The sequence below is a fragment of the Pseudorca crassidens genome, chromosome 1, assembly GCF_039906515.1.
Source record: "Pseudorca crassidens isolate mPseCra1 chromosome 1, mPseCra1.hap1, whole genome shotgun sequence".
In the NCBI taxonomy this organism is placed as follows: Eukaryota; Metazoa; Chordata; class Mammalia; order Artiodactyla; family Delphinidae; genus Pseudorca; species Pseudorca crassidens.
Window position 1 is genome coordinate 2,937,774 of NC_090296.1, and position 20,040 is coordinate 2,957,813.

The 20,040-nt window shown below is 51.0% G+C and overlaps 1 long non-coding RNA gene across 1 annotated transcript; it reads left to right on the top strand.

The window, feature by feature from the left end:
- The first annotated feature begins 15,986 nt into the window (after positions 1 to 15,986).
- On the top strand, positions 15,987 to 19,643 carry LOC137222072 (uncharacterized). The gene is made up of 3 exons (XR_010942298.1): positions 15,987 to 16,149; positions 16,568 to 16,603; positions 18,091 to 19,643. It is a non-coding gene; the product is annotated as an uncharacterized lncRNA (long non-coding RNA).
- Positions 19,644 to 20,040: the final 397 nt, after the last annotated feature.

The following is a 20,040-nucleotide window of genomic DNA, read 5'->3' on the forward strand; positions in this document are numbered from 1 at the left end:
GCATTCTCAAAAGTGCTATTTAGGGGCTATTCGCATTCTCAAAAGTGCTATGGGGAGAAGGTAGATCCAGGGTTGATGAGTCTCTTGACATAGTTCGGCTACGTTTCTTTTGAGAGTTTGATTTGTTCCTTCTAATTTTCCTGAGGTTTGTGGTCTCTAAGCCTGGAGTGTAAACTCCATGTAATTCCTAGGGCTCCAGAGACTCCCTTAGTAATTTGGGAAACAAAGGCAGGTCCATTGTCACGTTGAATGCATTTAGGGATTAATCCCTCGAGCAGGGCCTTAGAGACTTCCAAGGCAGTTTTAGTTGGGAACGCCTCCATCCAGCTGGAGAAAGTATCAGTTAAAACCAGCAAATATCTAAAATTTCCTTGTGCCTGGGGAGTTGCTGTAAATCAGCTTACCAATATTGACCTGGATATGTTCGCTTATGGAGGTTAGGGGTCACTCCCCTGACCTTTGGGGGGTGAGTGTTGGGGGTATTCTGGAGGCAGATAGGTCAAGCTTCAACCACCTGTTTAAGGAGAGTCCAGAAACTGAGGGTAGTCATGGACTTGATGAGCCATTGATACAGGGCCTCCTGCCCGTAATGTGCGCTCTGGCGAGCTTCCGGGATGGCCTACCGTGCAACGGCCGATGGGAGGATCAGTTGCCCATGACCGTTAACCATGCACCCCAGGTATCTCCTTTCTCCTGGGGTGCGTGTAGGAGTATAGGAGTCAGGGTCTGGGGGAGCTAGCAGGAGTGGCGTCTGGAGTCTATCCTGTATGCTTGTTTGGATGCCATGTCCACCAGTTGTTTCCTCTGACTATGTCTGCTTCTCCCTTTTGACGGCCTCTGCAGCTTCTAGCAGCCACTCCATTTCCCACGGGCATGTAGGATTGAACAGGCACGTTAAGAGTCAGTGTAGATATTGGCAACGTTTCCTTTCCCCAGCTCTAATGCTCCAGGCAACTAATCCAGCCCTCTGAGCGGAACAGCCAGAGGGCGAAGCTTTATCTTCCGCTGCTCCCATCAGCGAACCATCCCAGCTCTGCATTCTCTACAGCGGAGCTCTTCCGGTCGGGCCTGCTGGAATAAACCTGTTCCATAACTTCCTCACCATCATGAGTTAATTTTGGACCAGTGTGGGGTAGCAAGGAGACAGGGTTAAGGACATTACAGGGCATCGGATCCACAGACGGTGGTCTAGAAGCATGGCTTGGACTTGGAGGGTTCGACCAGGGGATAACCAATCTGCCCCCCTTTCCTTTAAGAGGCGTCGGAAGTGGTGCGGGGTCCAGATGGTCAGGAGCTGCCCACGGGTTAATTTGTCAGCCTCTGTGAGGAGCTGAGGAGTAGCAGCAAAGCCCCCGTAAGCACGGGAGCCATTCTTTAGCGGTTTGGTCCATCTGCTTAGAACAATAAGCTACCACCTGGGTTCGAGGTCCCGTTTTTTTGTGAAGCCCCCCTAGGGCAGTTTCTCCTCTCTCAAGTACATATAGATGGGTGAGGCAGCTCAGGTCGGGTGAAGCTAATGCGGGGGCTCCCATGAGATGGCTTTTCAGTTCCAGGAATGCCTGGTCCCAGCTGGGGGTCCACTCAAAAGGGTCAAGGTCCTTCCCTTTTAATTGTTCATACAAGGGCTTAGCAATTAAGCTAAAGTTGGGAATCCATGTGCAGCAGGACCCAGCCATCCCCAGGAAATGCTGGAGCTGTTTTCTCGTACCGGGAGGTGCTGCTGCAGGAAGCAGAGTGGGGCACGAGAGGATGGCCACATCCCAGGTCTCAGGCGAGTCCCTGGGATGGGCTGCCAAGTGTGGGTTCTTGGCTTCACGCAGGAAAGAATTCAAGAGCTGAGACAGGAGATAGATGGGCTCCAGCCTAGACATGTACAATGGCCTCCTGTTCACCCTTCCTGGGGCGAGAAGAGATGGGCTGCAGCCCGGACGCTCACTACCAGCCCCCCATCCACACTTCCTGAGGCGAGAGACAAATGGGCTCCGGGCTATGTATTTACAACTGGACTCCTGTCTGCATCTCGAGATCTGCACTTCGATACGAGGAACAGCAGGAATAGGGTAGATAACCGGACATTGGACACTTTTATGGCCGGGACAGAGAGCGGCTAAACCCTGTTAGAAGGTGAAGAGGTCATACATTTCCCATCCTCGTGGCAAGGGAGACACTACACATGCACAAAAGGCTTCCCAGGGTCAAAAAGGCAGAGGAAGCCAGACCATAGTGAGTCTTGCTATCTTCCTCCCAGAAGCCTTTGGGATAAAATCTATCTTGCCTGAGGGGTGCATGCGCACACAGGGGAGGGTCCTGAGACAGATTAGCCACGGGGTCAAAACAATACAATTGGCCAGGAAGAAGACAAAGACGTGGAAGACTGCCCCCTTATGAAGGATTTAAACTTCCCAGTGGTGCTGTCACGACTCTTTCGCTGAGTTTGCCTGTGTGTCTTTCCACATGTACTCTGCTTTTCTAATAAACACTTATATTTCCTTCTATACCTTCTGTCTCCTTATCAGAGTCCTCCTTTCAAGGTAGACAAGGGACTGGAGGCTTAGGTTCCAGCCTCTGACCCCGTGGGCCAGCATTTAAGATCCTGGTTTCCAGCCAGGTGACCTGGGTTTGATTCCCCGTCAGGGAACAAAGGTCTTGTTTCCAGTCGCTGCTTACTGCAAGCTAACACACACTGCTGCGTGCATCTGAAATCAGAGTGAGCCATAGTAAAGTGAAAGCAGGTTTATTCAAGGAGATACACGCTCCACAGACAGAGTGTGGGCCATCTCAGAAGGTGAGAGGCGCCAGGGTATGGGGTGGTCAGTTTTTATAAGAGTGGGTAATTTCATAGCCTAATGAGTGGGAGGGTTTTTCCAACTCTTTGGGGGAAGGGGGTGGGGATTTCCAGGAATGGGGCACTGCCCACTCTTTGGCCTTTTATGGTCATCATTGGAACGATGGTCATGGCACCTGTGGATGTGTCCTTTAGCGTGCTGATGTGTTACAAGGAGCGTATACTGAGGCTCAAGGTCTAGCGGAAGTCAGTCGTCCACTATCTTGGACCTAGTTAGTTCCAACCAGTTCATGTCGTGTCCTTAACAGCTATGTCACTCTTTAGAGGTTGTGCCCTGCTCCCTTCCTGTCTTAGTGCCATCCAGCAAATCACTTCTTTCCTCCTCTTAGATAGTGCCCTGTGCCCCTTTCCTACTATAAATCCTAAGTATTTTACCTGCTGGAGGGAGATCCGGGCTTTCTCCTTTGAAACTTTATATCTTCTCTCAGCCAGGTGATTTAAGGCGTTAACGGTGTCATGGTCAGAAAGCTCTTTGGTGGGGCTGGTCATCTGAATGTCATCCACATATTGAAGTGTGGTTCCCTGTTCTAGCTCAAGGTCACCAAGATCCTCAGCTAAAACCTTTCCAAAAAGGGTGGGGGAGTTTTTCAATCCCTGTGGCAGAACCTCCAGTACGATTATTTCCTTGCGCTGTTGGGATCCTGCCATTCAAATGCAAAAATGTATTGAGATTCTGAGGCTAGGGGTACCCCAAACAAGGCTAAATCCAACACTGAGTACCAGATCCTCTCAGTTTATGGTGGAAAGCAAGGTGTGAGGGTCAGGCACCATTGGGTGAGTCTCCTCAGTAGCTTCATCTACAGCCCGAGGTCCTGAACTAGCAGGTACGTCCCGTTTGGTTTTTGTACCAGCAGAATAAGGGTGTTGCAAGGGGACTGGCAGGGTCTAAGGAGCCCTTGCTTGAGTAGGTTTTCGATTATAGGCTTAACACCTGCTAGGGCTTCCTTGCACGAGGGGCATTGCTTTTTATATAGGGGATTGTAGCCAGGTTGCAGCTTGACTATGACCAGTGGTGGCCTCCTGGCTCTGCCCACGGGGCCCGTACTAAGGGATTAACGCCCTCAAGGTTAATTGGGACATTATTCTCTGGAGAGGGCGGTAGCACTAGGACTGCAGAATGGAAGGGAGTCTTACGTATTTCAGTGGTAAGGTTTTTGTCTCTGAGATAAATTGTATCTCCCAATTCCTGCTAGGGGAAATGGGCATTCTGAGAGAGAGTGAGATAAGAAAGAGTGAGGTAACATTCTCCCTTCCAAATTGCACCCAAGGGGCTCTAAATAAAGTCATGCTCCTGGGGCTTCCCTCCACTCCCATCATCCTAAATGGATCTTCAGTCATTCTGTCTGGTTGGGTGTTCAAGACCGAGTAGGTGGCCCCTGTGTCGACTAGAAAGTCAACCTTTTTATCCCCTGTGGTCAGGGTCGGCTGAGGCTTCTCCAAGGAGCCCCTGGGCTCTTTCAGTCCTCCTCTTCTTTCATGTGTGTGACCAGCAAGTATGGGCCAAGAGACGGCAGTCCACTTAGCTTCCTTCTTGGGTGTTTGGGGCATTCCGCCCGCCCTCCAGTGGCCCTGCTCCAGGCGGTGTGCACACTGATTGGCTGTGAGCCCTTCTCTCCACCGTGGGTGTGGTCTTCGAAATCCAGGATGACTCACGATGTTACAGGGTCCCTAGTAGGGGGAGAGGGGGATGGCTCTCAACCCTGGGAGGCAGATTGACCCTGAATCGCTAAAGCTAGAATACTGGCAGCCCGTTCAGTTCATCTATCTTCCTTTGCATCCACCTCCAGATCCTGGTTTTGAACACCCAGAATGCTGATGAAAGCCGATGGGGCAAGGGGTCCCTGGAGAAAGAGAACCAGGCATGGCTTTCTTGACACAAGAGAAGTCATTTTTGACATAAGCCATTTCGGGATCTAGGCCTGGCCACAGTGCTTGCCCTCGAGCAGGTCTCAGTAATCAGTGATCTTAAGGGAAGTGAGGGAATGCAGGAACACAGGAAGAGCAGCTAAGAAACAACAGCTCAATGTTAAAGCAGAGTCCTGGGTCTTCCTCCACGGATTTACATAACAATCTGATAAAGTCTTTTTTAAAAAAATATTTTATTTATTTATTTCTTTGTTTATTTAGCTGCTCCGGGTCTTGGTTGCAACACTTGGGATATTCGTTGTGGCATGTGGGATCTTTTAGTTGTGGCATGAAGGATCTTTTAGTCGTGGCATGCGGGATCTAGTTCCCCGATCATGGATCAAACCCGGGCCCCCTGCACTGGGAGCGCGGAGTCTTCGCCACTGGACCACCAGGGAATTCCTGAACTTTGCCCCAATTCTATGTTGAATTCTCTGCTCCAGTTTTGCTGTTCAGGAAGACACTGCTTTGGGAGAGATCCCTGGTGCTCTCCTTACTTGCTGCAAGTGATAAATCCTCCCTTCTCCCAATCTTTGCCTTGGCTGTGTCTTTTGGCTCGACACCCCCAAGAGGCGAATCCAGCTATCGGGTAACACTGACTCCACTAGCCGGGAACTGGGTGTGAGGGGCCCTGTCTCCAACTTCTGTAATTTTCTCCTAATGTCTGGGGTGCTCTGGGAAATGAAACGGGACTTCAGAATGGCCTGCCCTTCACTGACTTCAGTTCACATTTGTACACACCCAGAGGCATTCATTTAGGCACCCAAGAAAGGCCGAGGCGGGCTTCCCTGGTGGCGCAGTGGTTGAGAGTCCGCCTGCCAATGCAGGGCACATGGGTTCGTGCCCCGGTCCAGGAGGATCCCACATGCCGCGGAGTGGCTGGGCCCATGAGCCATGGCCGCTGAGCCTGCGCGTCCGGGGCCTGTGCTCCGCAATGGGAGAGGCCACAACAGTGAGAGGCCCGCGTACCACACAAAAAAAAAAAGAAAGGCCGAGGGATTTTCCTTCAGTGCCTGGTTGATTTCCTCCACCCTACTCCAATTTATGGGCTTCCTCCCTGCCGAGTCAGTGTCCTTAATAATCAAATCCCTGGGCTTCCCTGGTGGAGCAGTGGTTAAGAATCCGCCTGCCAATGCAGGGGACACAGGTTCGGGCCCTGGTCTGGGAAGATCCCACATGCCACGGAGCAACTAAGCCTGTGTGCCACAACTATTGAGCCCACGTGCCATAACTACTGAAGCCCACATACCTAGAGCCCGTGCACCGCAACAAAGACCCACGCAGTCAAAAATAAAGTAAATAATAATAAAAAAAGAATCAAAGCCCTGAAATGTGTGAGGTGCTGCCAACTGTTTTCCTCTTGATGGTCCAACCCAGGGTCCTATTGGGAATAGCTTGGATTCAAGGCTGGTGTACAGTGTGCCCTGCATTATTTTGATTAATTAACTCCCTCCCTCACATTAGGTATAATCATTGGCTTTTCTTCCCCAGAGAATAAAATGTTTCAGAGGGTTTGGACATCCACCCAAGTGGGGAAATGGGTATGGAATATTCCCTGGACTAAATTAAGAACTCCCTTGGGATCTTCCCTCAAACCCTTGAATTGATCCTTCCAGCTATATAGATCTGAGGAAGAGGAGGGTACATACATGGTGGTCAGTCCACTTGCTCCACTGGGGACCTCCTGAAGGAGGAATAGCTTATTGATTCCAGAGGTCTTGTACTGAACCACACCGTGAGCTGGTGTTGGACTAGTCTCCAAGGGAGGACTGAGAGATGGAGGTGGGAGAATCGGGGGGGAGGGTACCCACCAATTTTTCAGTTGAACCTCTAGAGCTGGTGGGGTTTTTTGTTTTGTTTTGGTTTTGGCCACACTGCATGGCTTGCGGGATCTTAGTTACCCTGACCAGGGATTGAACCCGAACCCTTGGCAGCGAAAGTGCAGAGTCCTAACTGCTGGACCGCCAGGGAATTCCCCCAAAATGGTATTATAATTTAGAGAGCCATTAGTTGGACAGTTCTCTCCATACACCAGTTTATATTGGGGTCATGTGGTATTGCAAAAGAAAATAAGCTGTTTCTTTGTTAGCAGGTGGTACTTGAAGAATTTCCAATGATGAAGGATGTACTGTAGCAGTGATTTTGCTTGGATAGGGGCTTGGTTACCCATACTGGGGATTCCTTATTTCTAATCTGTTTTCAACTCTCCAATAGCCTCCTCCTAGGTTTGGTAGCAGTGCAGATCCCATAAGATCTGGCCCACACCAACTGGTCTAGGAGCTCTGACTGAAATCTGAACGAATTTTTGCAGTGGCTGGAAGGGGAGATGCTGTCTAAGATGGTCTTGGTTATGAGGTCCCCTCTTAGACATCTTAGATGTTCCTGGACCCTCTGTGGGACTAGAGAAGATACCCGATGTAGGTGGGTGCTTTCAGTGAGCAGTTCCTGGATAGGGTGAGGGGGGAGTGGGAAATAAGTGCTTTCTAATCAAATAAATTGCCCAGAGACCCTCTCCGGCAGTCAAGGAGGCTTGTTCAAAAAGGGCTTAGCCTTGCTTGGTTAGAGGTAATTGGGAAAGGAGGTGGAATGCCCACTTGGTATACATCCAATTTTTTATACTCTCAGCTACTGGGACCCAAGGACCTTGAGTGACTTTGGGGTTCCTCTTCTTCCTTCTCCAGCCAGGCAAACTGATTGCTCTGAAATCTGGCAAAAAGAAGATTTTTTAAAGGTTCGTGTTTCAGAGGAGGGACCCCTAAGGATTTGTGATGGAGAGTGGTGGGGAGATACCTACCCGACAGAGACGTGTACCCTGCCCCAGGATGGCAAACTGGGGCAAGACCAAGAAACACAAAAGATGTGCTCTTGGATTTTTGACTGTACCTTAGAGGTCGGGACGCTGCAAGGGTTGGGGCTATGAGTGCTTTACAGTGTGCCTACTTACGTGGACATTTGCTTCCGGTCAGCAGCATGCCTAGTGTTCATCTACCCTGGTCTGTGACCAACTTATCCTTTCAAGGGAGTCTTCCAGTGGCAAGCACCTTAGTGGCCTTTAAGTGCTCGACCCGTGCCCACAGGTGCGGCGAGGATTTCCAAGAGCACTAGGACAGACAAGACCACATAGAACAGAGATTGAAGCTTCACTCGTATCAAGAACAGAGACTAGGGCTTATGTCATACCCACAGAACAAAGAGATGTTCTTACCTTGCAGTGGCCTCCAGAGGGCTTCCCATTCTGTCCAATCCTCTTGCTGGGAACCAGTGCAACTAGATAGCCAACTGTTCAATCTCACCCCACCTACCAGAGGATTGGCTCAATTCAGACAACCAACTGCCTAGTCCAGTCCTCTAGACAGAGGTCTGGTTCCAACCAGACAGCCAGGATACTTTCCCTTAACCAGCAACCCTTACAACCAACCTCAATTTTATTGGCCAAAGGGGGATCAGCGCCCCCTGTATTGGGCGTCCCCTGGACATTACCCCAATCTATAGCAAGTGTCCTTGCTGTAGAGATGCTGGGCTGGTTGCGGGGAGCTCTTTACCTGGGGATCGCTCCACTTGACCCTTGGCTGCTTTTTGATCTCAGGCTGAATTCAGTAGCTCTCACTGGCCCAGAGGTCAAGAATTGGGTCAGGGACTTTCCTGGTGGCACAGTGGTTAAGAATCCGCCTGCCAATGCAGGGGACACAGGTTCGAGCCCTTGCCCAGGAAGATCCCACATGCCCCAGAGCAGCTAAGCCCATGTGGCACAACTGCTGAGCCTGCACTCTAGAGCCTGCGAGCCACAGCTACTTAGCCCACGTGTCACAACTACTGAAGCCCACGTGCCTAGAGCCCGTGCTCCGCAACAAGAGAAGCTACCGCAATGAGAAGCCCGCGCACCACAACGAAGAGTAGCCCCCACTCGCCGCAACTAGAGAAAGCCCGTGTGCAGCAACAGACCCGATGCAACCAAAAATAAATAAATTTATTAAAAAAAAAAAGAATTGGGTCAAACCGCCCAGTTATTTAGCTGACTTTGTTAACCCTAAGTCAGCAAGCAAGCCCTGAGTCACCAGACAGAATGGCGGATCCAAGGCCACCACCGTCCTACTGCAGTTGCCAAAATTTGTTACAGAAATTAAGTCATATGGACCCTGCTTGGCTCTAGCCCAGTTGAGACCCTCTGTCTTGGTGGGAAAAGGTTCTTTTTCTGTTCACATCTTTTTGGGTTCATGTAGCCAAATAATGAAACTGAAGCTGAGATGGAAACAGCACAAGCTTTATTCAGTGGCCAAAGAACGGAGAAGCAGGAACTTAGTTCACAGATCAACTTCTCACCCACGTGGTGAGAGGGATTTGATTTTAAAGAGTAAAGACAAAGGGAGGAGTAGTAAGGCTAATGTTGGGGAGGCAGATGCGTTAGTCTACGGGGTGGGGGGAGGGGAAGGGCAGGGCTTTCTGAGGCAGTGGGGGGCCACTGTTTTTCATCCTTTTTTGGTCTTTAACTTCCAGTCATGGCTGCCATAGATGTGTCACTTCATACGCTAATGCAGTAAAATCAGCATATAATGAGACTGAGGGTCTGTTGGAGGTCAGATTCATCGCCATCTTGGTTCCAGCTGGTTCCATCTGTTTTTTTTTTTTTTTTTTTTGTCTCTCCCTGTAGTTTCCTTTCTTATCTCCGGACAGTGTGACTTGAAGACTTATGTTAACTCCTGCTAATGGTGGGTGCTGGTGGGTTTTGAGCAAAGACCTGGCACAGCTCTGGCAATAAAATGGTCCATCTTTTTAATTCCAGCCATTCTAATAAGTGTCTAGTAGTACGTCATTGTGGCCTTAATTTGCATTTCCTTAATGACTAACGATGTTGTGCATCTTTTTATATGCTTATTTGCCGTTTGTGTGTCTTCTTTGGTGAAGTGTCAGTTCAAATCTGTTGGCCATTTTAAAAACTGTGGTGTTAAAAAAAATAAATAAAATAAAAATTGTGGTGTTCATCTTCTGAGTTTCAAGAGTTCTTTATATATTTTGGATACAATTCATTTTATTTTATTTTGTCTTACTTTTGTTTTGTCCCTTTCAGGACTTGGCTTATTCTTTCACAGTGAGAACCTGAGTCTCTTTTCTGCTCTGGAAACTTTTATTATTTCTTTCTTTCCCCTTTATTTTCTCCTTTTGAAAAATCCTAGGAGATGACAGTTTAAAGTCTATTAGCTTTTCTTTCCTCTGCTACATCGTCCCCGTGTTGAATGCAGGTACCCTTCCTGGTTCCTGGGGCTTCGCTAGCGAGCAAAACGGATAACCAGCCCGCCCTCGTTCTCACCGCGAGGCAGAGTGAGTGATGCAGTAAATTGTTTCTTCTGTGACAAGGTGATCCTTGCCAAGGAGGAAACTGGAGCAGGGCAAGGAGGAGGGGAGGCTGCGCCAGGAGCAGGGTGGTCAGGGCCCATCTAACCCAAAGGAGGGGAGGCATCTAGGGAGAGCTTCTGGTGGAGGGACCAGCAGTGCAAAGTCATGGGGGGCCAGTCTGGCGGGGGCAGAGGGAGAGACGGGGGCGTAGACGATGTCTGGTCAGAGAGGAGAAGGGCCAGGCCATGGGTTGGGGTCAGTCCAGTCGCTGCCTGGAGGACAGACCGTGGGGTTGGGGGGTTAGCTATGGAAGCGGTGGGGTGTGACAGCTGATCTCTGTGTCAATCTGGGTCTTCTGAGAAGCAACGGGACTAAACATCTTGATGTGGGAAATATCTGTGGGAGGGAAAGTCAGGAGAGGGGGCAGTCATACAGGTCTGACCCAGAGGGAAGGAGGGAAGGCTGGCGGCAACCGAAGGACCTGTAGCCTAGGAAAGGTCCAGCCGGGCCATCAGAGGAGCCCTAGCTCCTAGAAATGGGCCTGCTTTTGTAGCCTTGCTGCACTAGATTCCTGGCTGGGAGCGGCCCTGGGAAGCATGAATTTCAGAGCTCAGCAGCTGGGACCCTGGGCTGGTTTCTGTTTTTGGATCTGGGGGGTCTTCAGGTCCACACTCCCTTGCCCATGATTGGCCTGGACTGGGCCCCTCACCCCCACCTCTGTGATCCCAGATGCAAAGGTCAAGGAGGACAGTGGCCCTAACCAACACGTTTATCACCGGTTCCTGCCAGCTGCCTGATGTCTGCGTCCTTTGCTTAGGGGGTCAAGTCCCTATCTGATGGGTATTGGGGTTAAAATGGAATGTGATTCTATCGCTACCATGGAGGTCCCAGAGGAGAGAGAATGGAAAATCAGGTCACGAGATCTAGGAAAGAATGTAGGTTAATTAAAGTTTAAAACACAGATCTCTCTGCAGCGGTTCTGTGATTCAGCATGGAGCTTGGGGAGAGAGGCCCAAGGCACACGAACCATTAGAGGGTCCTGCCTGGGGGCCTCAGCCTCCGTATGGTGCCAGCACCATTGTCCCCACTGGGGAGAGCGCCCGAGTTTGCTTTTAAGCAGCATTTAAATTCATCCCTGTATATCCTGGACTGCCTGGGAAACGTCCTAATTCAAGCTGAGAATCTGGGTCAGCTGCTTATAAGAACAGTATTTGCTGAACGAAGTTGGCAGCCCAGACAGCAGGTGACCTCTTGGGGGGCAAGAGGAGGTGGAAGGGGGAGGGATGTAGCCGTGAGCTCACTCGTTTGACATCTGCCCTGTGCTGCGCTGCTAGTTTTATTCTCCAGGTGTTGATCTGAGTGTTGAGCCTGCCAGGTACCACCTGGAAACATGGTACAGCAGGGCTCCCGGAAAGGCTTCCCTGTAGACAGAGGCATGGTGGGAGCCGCAGGTAGCTGTAGCACAGGTGACTTAGCATCTGTGGCCTGGCCAACACACACGCGCGCACACACACACACACACACACACACACACACACAGAGAGAGGGAGAGCGAGCGAGGGAGGGAGAGAGAGAGATGCCGCAGGGTTTGCTTGGGCCAGGCTGGGGTTTCTTTGCAGCGGTTCTGGGTGAGGCGAGCGTCTGTGCTTCCTTCCTCTGGGCTCCTGCCCTCGTGGTCCCGCCTGGGCTTGAGCTCTGCTCTGGGCTGGGCTGTAGACACGTCTACCAGACTCTGAGGGATCCCGGGACCGTGTCTCCGTCTCTTTTAAGCTCCAATATCCATGTTATGGACTGAACTGTGTCCACCCCAGATTGGTAGGTTGAAGTCCTAACCCCAGTATCTCAGAATGTGGCTGCATTTGGAGATGGGTCTTGACAGATGTAGTCAAGTTAAGAAGTCACTGACCCATCAGGGCAGGTCCTGATCCAGTATGACTGGTGTCCTTATAAGAAGAGATGAGGGAATTCCCTGGAGGTCCAGTGGTTAGGACTCGGAGATTTCACTGCCCGGGGCCAGGTTTGATCCCTGGTCAGGGAACTAAGGTCCTGTAAGCCATGCGCACAGCCAAAAAAAGAAGAGGAGGAGATGAGGACCCAGATACACGGAGGGATGATCACGTGAGGACACGGGGAGAAGACGGCCGTCTGTAAGGTGAGGAAAGAGGCCTCAGGAGAAGCCAGCCTTGCCGACACCTTGATCTGGCACCTTCCAACCTCCAAGACTGTGAGAAACTAAGACCCCCTGTCTGTGGTATTTTACGGCAGTCCCAGGAAACAGTGTCTGGTGTATTTGGGTAACTTAACATTTGTGGGATAAGTGAAGGTGGGAACAATCATTTTTCTCAAATGAAATATAGTTAAGGTACAATGTTATGTTAGTGTCAGGTGTGCTAATGATTTGACCTGTGCACACATTATGAAATGACCACCAGGATGTCCGGTAGCCATCTGTCCCCACACAGAGTTATGAGAATATTACTGACCATATTCCTTATGCTGTATATTACAGCCCCGTGACTGGAGGTTTGTACCTCTTAATCCCCTTCTCCCTCCACCCCCCAGCAACCATCCATTTGTTCTCAGTACCTATGAGTCTGTTTTCGTAAGGTGGGAACCATCTTTGGTAAAATCCTTCTGTTATTCTGTAGAGGAGGCAGGTGAGGCCCTGGGGAAAACTGCTCACCCGCGGCTGAACTTGACGTTCTGGCTGGAGCTGAAGTCCCAGGCCTTGTGTCGCAGGCTCCTTCCACCCAAGATTTCTTTCTTCCCGGGCAAGGAAAAGAGGGGCTCTGGTCCTTGCTTTCCACATTTCCTACCGACTTCAGGGCAGGGGGCCTGCTCAGTATCCAGAAGGGGAGGCTGCACCAGGTCTTCCTCCCAGATAGGCTGCCGGGGGGTGTGTGTGTGTGTGTGCCACACCTGGGCCTGGTCCTCTGAGCTCAGAGCCGTCTCTCCTGGCGTTGGCTCCAAAGGCCCAGTGCTGACACCTGCGTGCGCCGGGTAATAATGGAAGTGTGTTTCCTTCCGTGGGTCACGGTCAAAAGTGACAAGCTTGCAGAGGGGCTCTGCCTTGGACTCCATCTGTGTGTGTGTTGTCCCCCACCTCCTTAAGGCGGAGAACTTTCCAGCAGTTCTCTAGGATGAGCAAAGTCAGGAGGGCATTGGGAAGACTCACATGTCTGTAAGGTCTCTGAGTCTCGAGCTGTCACCACCCCTCTCTTAGTTTAATGCTGTTGACATTTAAGGAGTTGTCCTGAAGTGTGTCCCACGCTTTGAACCTGACGGCTCACTTGCTCGGGGGGCCGTGGACTTGCCCAGTTTTCCTGGCGACTGTCTTAGACCTAGGCTCAGACTCTGCCTTTGGCGGTACTTGTGCTTAGATGGCAGCACGGTGGCCGGAGGCCCAGGGGAGGCCTCAGTCCACTGGGCCTTGATAGATTTGAGCACGGGCTTTTCTCTGGCTGGTGACTGGAGTTCTGCAGGATCAGCTCTGTGGTCGGGGGTCAGGAGCTCTGCACCCCGGTCCTAGCGTGACTCCTTACTGGTTTGTGTTGGCCCTACTGGCCTTATGTAGAGCCTGGGAATGATGTAATGAGTTCTTGTAGGGGTGCAATGAGAACATTGACTTGAAAGAGCTTTGGAAGCTATAAAGGGGCATTTAGGGTGGCAATGATTCTCCCCCTGCTGCCTGTGGTTCAGGTCCCCCGCCGCTCCATCCCCCTCCCTGGATGGCTCACCCCTGCATCTTGCCCTGCTGCCCTCTCCCCGCTACACCAGCCCGACCTGCCCCTCCGGGCACTCTGTGCCTGGGCTCCGTCCTGGGCGGAACTCAGCCTTGCCCCCCACCCCCATGCTGTCCAGGGCCCACTGGAGGGTCCAGGGCGTGGGATGATGCCCGGCGGGAGAGCGGCTGGTTGACCCAAATAACAGAGCAACGAGTTAACGTCGGGGCACTTGCTGCTGGGATAAATTCATGCTTTGGGGTAAAACTCTTGGAACCCTATCGTATAAAAGGCTGCAGAGCAGTGAACTTTTGGCTGGAGTGTGGTATCCGGAGGAAGAGCTGCTCAACAGACTTTCAAAGCAACCTTTGGAACTTTTTATTGAAGTATGATCTACATTCAGAGAAGCACACATGTGTGAGAACATGGCCCAGCGAATGTTCACAAACTGACCGCTTGCAGGAACGAGCATCCAGATCGGGAAGCAGAACCTACACTCGCCTCCCTCATGCCCGGCTCCGTCACCCCAAATGTGACATCCCGAGATGTTTGAAAGGCTGATTTTCTCTAACTATAAAAATGGCGGAACTGTGCTCAAAGCAGACCAGTCCCGCCCCCATCTCCAGCCGTGAACGTGCCACCCTGTCCTTCCTGCTCAGCCCCACTGCTTCCCAACGTGCTCATCAAAGGGGAGCCGGGGATGCTTTATCTAGGAAGAGTTATTTTCTACTGACAATCAAGAGGGGGACAAGTGGTCACTGATAAGAGGTTATTATGGCTGTGTTTCTGAAGAGGGTAGCGCTTGTCCCCCCTCTAGAACGTGGTTTGGTTCACGTGTGTGTGTGTGTGTGTGGCTGTAAAGAAAGTACTTCTGTGCCAGGACGGAAGACTCACCACATCACCAGGAAATGTTTTGTTAATTACTGAATTGAAGCATCTGAAGTAATTAAATATGTAGTTTTAAAGGTTTAACAGTTTTTACTTAAACTGGTTTGTCAGTGAGACTGAACCTCGATCAGAGAAGCCCCTTGTAAATGATTGCCAAAATTGACTGGGTTTATAAACAACTGAAGATTTTTAAGTTGAACATCAACGCTTAAGGAAAAACTAGGCTTTTAAATGTAGTATTTTAAGAAATTGAATATTTATTTCAAAAACAAAGTGACTGCCACCACTTGTTTATGTGCACAAACGTCATCTTAAAAAAAGACCGCGATCCTTTTACTGCAGGGTGTGCAGGCCTTTGTGAGGGTGGAGTATGGGGGCCTTGGGAGGGGAGGTGGGTTCTTCTGCAGCTGGAAGGAAGGGGGGGGTCTCAGCAGCAAGAGATGGTGGCTGCCGGTTTCAAATCTAATTCCTGCACTAAGTTTGTTTTCCCCTGTGGTCCTGTCACCTAAGGCAGTGTCTTCAAACTGGGGCCTGCAACTCACTAGGAAGATCGGCTTAGGGGACTGCAACCAGGCTTTTTAAAGGGTTGTCAGGTAAAATACAGGACAAATACAGTTAAATTTGAATTTCAGATAATGAAAACTTTTTTTTCAGTACAAATATATCCCCAATATTATATGGGGCTTACACATACTAAAAAATGTCAGATTTAACTGGGAGTCCTGTGTTTTTATCGCTAAATCTGGCAGCGCTGATTAGGATAGAACAGAAAATATCACAAGAGGCCTCACAGCACAGGAGTAAATGTTGCTTCAGGTGTCTGTGTGGGCGTGCACGGGGTCACACCAGGGTCGCATCCCTTTCTGAGGATTGGAGTGTGAAAGCCACTGTCACAGGTGGTTGGGTTAAGTGTCAGACAACCACAGAGGCGCTAACAGCGCCTGATGTGTAATAAGGGGCACCCCTGGTGTTACAACAATCATTGTTGCCCCGTTCTCTGCCTTATTCCCTATTTTTATTTTGGAGAGAATTTTTCTTGAAAGAACTCCGAGCCTTCAAATGTTTGCTGAAATATTACTCAGAAAATTTCCCCTGTTGATCAGACTCTCACCTTTCTTCTAAGGGAAAGAACCCAGTTCCACTCTCTGGTCTCACCTTGGGGTGGGCAATGTGCCCTTCGCCATCGGACACTTCCACCCATGGCCACTAGGTGGCGGCACGCGGCTGCGGTCTCTGTGAAGCGGCACTTTCTGTGAGAGCTGAGCAGGTGGTCCATACCGAGGGCAGATAACACGCTTCCGGTCGATCATCTCCTTTTTCCTCGCAGCAACCCCAGGCCGCGTCCTCTTCTCATCCAGATGCCACAGCCGGGAGTAAAGAAGCTGTCGGGCCTCCGGAACCCGTCCAGTAAATTGTGGCCGATGAGCGTGGGACGAGGGTACCTGCGGGGGACTCCAGGTGAGGCCGAGGTGTGGCTCCAGGACAGGCAGCCCCAGGGGAGGGTGGCTGTGGACCGTGACGATTCATGAGGGGAGGTGCGCAGCATTCCCGGTGCCCAGGGCAGCCACTCGCCCCCCACTCGGTGTTTCCTCCCCCTTCTCAGCGGCCTCCCTTCCCTGCTGTTCAGGAGCCTCTGTGCACCTGCTTCCCTTCCACCCCGCCCACTCCTTTCCCTGCTGGTGGTGGTATTCTCTCCTTCCCTTAACCGAAGCGAACAGGGAGCAGCGGGCAGCGGGGTGACTTCTTAACCCCTCACAGCCCATGAGAAAATCAAAGCACCAGTCCAGATGGAAAACCTTCCAAATTTCCTGCAACCTTAGTCGACTGACAGTGCAGCTCGCTGAATTTACTTTACCTTCGTTTTTTGATTACTCAGAAGCATAATCACGAACATGGATTATTGAGTCATCTGGTAATGTCTGATGTTTACATTTTCTACTTCTTTCGATTTCAGTTGCTCCTTTCTCCTTTGTCACTTAATTGGTTTGAATAAATCCTCTGTGTGTGTGTGTGTGTGTGTGTGTGTATGTGTGCATGCACTTGTGTCACTCACTGCTATGTTTGTATAAAGTTTTTTTGGTTTTAATTTTAAAATCTGATGAGTTGAATCTTTTCTAACTTTCTGCTAAAATCATTTCCGGATTTGATTTCCTTCTAATTCGGTGACCAAATAACCAGTAAAACACCCATATTGTGTTTTGTTTGTTTGTTTGTTTGTTTGTTTATTTATTTAACTCTATTGAAATAACTAGTGGCCCCCACTACTCGACACTGCTGGAAGGGGATCCTTCTTGAGAAATTCATGTGCTTTGCCCCGGAAGGAGGCCATCTGCCCTTCCTCATCCGGGTCTGGGGTCCCAGGCTCCACACCCCACCCCTTCTCCCCCATCCTCTCCCCTGCCGAGCTGCTGGGAGTCAAGTCTGGGGGATGGAGGAGGAGAGGCAGTGGGTTTCCCAGGGATGGGGGTCAGTCGGGGTGCCTTCAGACTCTGATGGGAGGTTGGGAGTAGATGCTGGAGGGACTGGCCACCCAGCGCTGCCACCCTGGGGGCCACAGCCTGTGCCCACGCTGGCCCTCATGTGGGCTCCGAGGACGTGGACAGCGAGCCTCTCTGCAGACACGAGGGTGAACGAAGGTTGGTGCGTCTGTCCCCATCCTCTGGGCCCTCCACCATATTCTTTAGGGTCCGAGGGAGAGAGGGTCCTTCCGTCCTTCCTGTAGTCTCTGGCCGTGGGAGCTGAGCTGGATTCATCAGAGTCCTTTCTTTTTTTTTTTTTTTTGCGGTACAAGGGCCTCTCACTGCCGTGGCCCAGCCGCTCCGCGGCACGCGGGATCCTCCCGGACCGGGGCACGAACCCGCGTCCCCTGCACCGGCAGGCGGACTCCCAACCACTGCGCCCCCAGGGAAGCCCCCCAGAGTCCTTTCTTGCCCACGTTGGACAGACTGGCCCAGGGCTCCCGAGGCCTGTGCTTACCTCGTGCTTGCCCACCTGGGCCCGACCTCCACGACCCACGGCCTTGCTTCCACTAGGCCCTGTGTGCCTGGCCCGGTGCCCTCCGGCCGTGGCCAGCAGACCCAGGCTGGGGTGGGGACAGGCAGAGTCAGGCTTCGAAAAGGAAAGTGGGTGTCCACTGAGATTTTACAGCCTCGTGGCAGCCGCGCTGCGCAGTTTTGCCTGTTTCACAGGCATTTAGGACGTGGGAGAGGCGATCCCATCCTGGTTCCGCGTTGCCTTTCCTGGAGAAGCCCACCTCTGGGTCCTGCTGGCTATCGTAACGGAGCAGGACCCTATGGGGCCTTCCCGGGACAGACCCCTCCCGCATGTCCTCTGCTCTAGTTCCTCTCGGAAGTACCCAGATAACAGTATCTGATGCACATTTCCTGAGTTCTTTTACAGATGCTAAACCCACCCAGTGAAAGAGCTTAACCACCTGATGATCGGGAGCATGAAGGCCCCAGACCTCCTGGAGCCTGAGGATCATAATGTAACCGTGGTGACACTGGCCTGTTACCATCATCAACCAATCAGAGAATTGTGCACGAGCTGATCACATGCCCTGCGACGCCCCTCCCTCACCTGGCCTTTAAAAAGGCTTCCCTAAAACCCATCAGGGAGCTCGGGCTTTTCGAGCACTAGCTCTCCTGGATTGCATGTCTAGCGCCCTGCAGTAAACACTGTGCTTTCCTTCACCACAACTTGGGGTCAGTAGATTGACTTTGCTGCACATGGGCGAGGGGACCCAAGTTTGGTTCGGTAACAGTGGAACAAAGGGGGTCTGTGCAGCTGGGTTGAGAGCCAAGCCATTCTCCGACCTGCACGGGGTGCGGGTCTCCCTGACCAGCCTCTTCGAAGGGCAGGCGGAGCTCCAAGGGGCACCTGAGGGCGGGAAGACCCTTCTCTCCCAGCTCTAGCCCCACTCACCTCAAAGCCTCAGGCCTGTTTCTTCAGGGAAATACGATTGTCTGCGGGGGGCGGAGGGGACAGGCCCAGTCAGGGCCCCCTGCTCCTGAAGTGACGGCGGAGGCTGAGGGAGTTGCTGAGTTTCATAATCAGAGGCCTTGGAGGCCACCCGGCCCAGCCCAGCCCCCACCCCAGCTGAAGGAGTTCACCTCAAACAGGGGCTCAGGGCTTTTTCAACCGCATGCCCATTCTATTCATTCATCCATCCATCCATCCATCCATCCATTCATTCATTCATTCAGCAAACCCAGATCACACTAGGCGCTGCCGGGCCCTGGGACGCAGTGGTGAACCGGGGCCTGAGTTCACGCAGCTGATGGGCCTTTGGGAAGAGGAGCGCTAGGCAGTGATGAGGGAGAGGAGGTTGGTGCATGGGGTGCACATTGGGCAGATTTGTCCTTGTCTTGGGGGCCCAGAGGCAGCCTCGTGGAGAAAGTGACCTTCAGCTGAGAATGCAGAGGGAGACGCGGAGCGTGAGGGAACAGGGTGGACAGAAGCAGCTGTGCGTCCGTAGCCCTGAGGGGCCAGTAGGGAGGGGACGGGATGGGCCAGGAAGGTGCTCAGGACTTCAAGCTCCCCTATTGTAGCAGGAAGCCTCTGAGTAGGGGAGAGAGGACCAGGTTTGCATTCGAACATAATAATCTACTCCTTCGGGGAGCAGGAGTGAGCTTGGCCACGCCCTTCTCAGGGTTCAGGGGGTTACGGTGCTTGGAGGGGGCTGGCAGGGGGAATGGAGAAAAGTGGGCGGATCTGATCCACATTTCAGAGGAAGTTCCCTGGACCCTAAGCCAGCGAGCGGTTCTCAAATGTTTTGGCCGTGGGACCACTTTACTCTGAATAGCTATTGAACTAAAGAACTGTTGCTTATGTGGTTATATCTACTGATAGTTACTATATTAGAAATTAAACCCAAGAAATATTCATTAATTCGTTTACAATATATTTGTTAAAAATAATAGAAATTCGTTAAAATAGAAAATGAGTATTCATGAAATAATTATAAAGTAAGTGATAATACACATGAATAATTTAGAACTAAACTAGTATTTGTATAAAATGATATTCATTTAGAAAAATTAATTTATTTTAAAATGATAATAAACCCATAACTTGTTAACATTAATAATGATTTTTAAATGAAAAAAATAAGTATTTTCTGAAACAATAACAACAAATTTAATGATATGGTGTCATTGCTGTACATTTTGCAAGTATCTTTGGCTTGCTAGAGACAGGTAGGTTCTCAGACCTGCTTCTGAGTTCAGTCTGTTGCGATATATTGTTTCGGCTGAAGTATGTAAGGGATATCCAGCCTCTCACAGATACACTTTTAGGAAAAAGAGAGGTTATTTTAATGCCTTTTTTAAAGTAATTATGGATAATCTT